Here is a 2316-nt window from a genome sequence, read left to right on the forward strand (position 1 = left end):
CTGAATGGTTGGTAGAAAGGGAAGAAAGAAGAGTAAGGAACAAGGATGAAAGTGGAGAGAGGAAGAGAAAGTATGATGAGGAGATAGAAATGTACATTCAAAAATCTGAAGATCTCAAGGTAAAAGGGATGAGCAGAGTTACCAAGGATGGAAAATTTCTAAATGTCAAAGCTGGCACATTCTCGAGATTTAGGATTGATTTACTGAGTAGCTATTCAATACATGACAAACTCAAACTTGTGGAAGATGTAAGAGGAACACCAATCATTGAGGAACTGGAAATACTTGTAAATTTAAAGGACCTTATTAGAGAAGAAACGGGAGATGAAACATTTGTCTGATGTGTGTATCTGCTAAACTCAAGAAATCACCTAATGTATGAATGTTATATTTGTGTTAATTTTTATGTAAAGTCTAATTGTTCATTGTAGCTTGGGGTTAGTCTTGTTACCAGGCATGAATTTGTGATAAGCAATCTTTTCACAAATTGGGGGAGATTGTTGTACAAAACATGCATGTGTCATAACAAGACTAAGTCAAATTGACAGCCCTAAGTAAGTTGTATGATAATTTAAGTTTGCATTATGTATTGTATCACTTAAGTCTATAAAAATGTAAATAGACTAGACGGAAGTATTTTTCTGTAAACAATCTCAAGCCTAAGAATTAACTTTGGAAGAAGATCATGAAGATCATGCCTTAGAGAAAGTGTGAAGAAGTTTGGAGTTGAATAAATCTGTTTTGGGAAAAATATTCTAAGTCAAGAAATCTACAAGTCACAGATTAAGTGTTATGGAGAAGCCATTCGAGAACTCCATATTGACTTATTGAGAAGTCAAGAAAAGCTTATAGAGAAGTCTCAGAGATATCGATAAGCCAATTTGAAGACATGAAGATTGGAGATATCGACAAGTCATTTCTTCACTAGAGAATTCTAAGATATCGACAAGTCATTTCTCCACTAGAGAACTCTGAGATAACGATGAGTCAAAATATTACTAGAGAACTCTGAGATATCGACAAGTCATTTATTTACTAGAGAACTCGGAGATATCGATATGCTAAAATGAAGACATGAAGATTGGAGACCTCGACAAGTCTAATTCTCTTATAGAGAACTCAGACATTTTGATAAGTCAAAACAACTATAGAGTAATAAGAGATCTCGATAAGCCAATATACTTATCGAGATGTCGAGTTCTCTACATAACAAACTGGAGATCTCGATGTAAAGCTCAAGTACATAATGCAGATCAGCTAAATATCCAAGATTATCAATCAACAAACAAATCAATCACTGATTTGAAAAGTCAACAAAAAGCAGCTTGAAGAGTACAAGATCAAAGGCCAAGATAACTGACAAAGTAAAGTCACAGACATGCACGATTTGCAAAGATACACTAAGCCAGAAATAGAAAGTTTTGGTTAACTTAAAGTAGGGTTTAGTATATGTTATTGCATGTTGGGTAAAACCAGTGTATACTGTTCTATAAAGTAAACACTGGCTTTGTTTTTTTTTTGAAGGCAAATCGAGCTTCTATTACTTCAAATCATTCTCCAAAATACAAATAAGCTCAGAGGGAACAAACTCCCCTTTATAAATACAACCTGGATTAGAACTCGACACGCTAGCTAACCAATCCGCTGCCTTGTTCCCAGATCGTTTGACAAAAACAACATCTATGAAATTGTACAACTCGAGAATGCTTATGCACTCATCTACTACACCGCCGAAGGGTGAATAGATTCTCTCCTTTTTAAGCACTGCATTCACTGCTACTTGGCAGTCTGATTCCACTATGAAGCGCTGCTGATTGCTATGATCACTACTTCTGACTTTGCTATCTATCTCAGCCTTAATCCAGCTAAGTGCTTCACGAATGCCTACTGTCTCAGCATGGTGAACTTCTGGTTTGCCTGGAAGACATATACTAGATGCAAAGATCAGCTCTCCTTTGTCATCCCTCGCTAGCCATCCCACACCATATCGGCTAGAGCTTGTAAAAATAGTTGCATCGCAGTTGACCTTAACACATCCCATATCCGGTTTGGCCCATCGTTCTGTACTACCAGTAGATTGGACTGGTATTGGAGAAGTGAGTTTCCCCAAATTCTGAACTTCTTTCCACTGTGAAAGGTATGCAAAAGCAGCAGTCACTATATTACCTGTCCTCACGTTTTTATTGTTCCACACAACATCATTCCTGGCTCTCCAAATGCTCCAACAGACCATGCTAATCTTCGTCGCCTTTTCCTTTAAGTGCTCCAGTACGTACACAAACCATGTGACAAAGTTCATCAAACTATCAAAGCTGA

This window comes from Apium graveolens, unplaced genomic scaffold (assembly GCF_009905375.1).
Source record: "Apium graveolens cultivar Ventura unplaced genomic scaffold, ASM990537v1 ctg8050, whole genome shotgun sequence".
Taxonomy (NCBI): Eukaryota; Viridiplantae; Streptophyta; class Magnoliopsida; order Apiales; family Apiaceae; genus Apium; species Apium graveolens.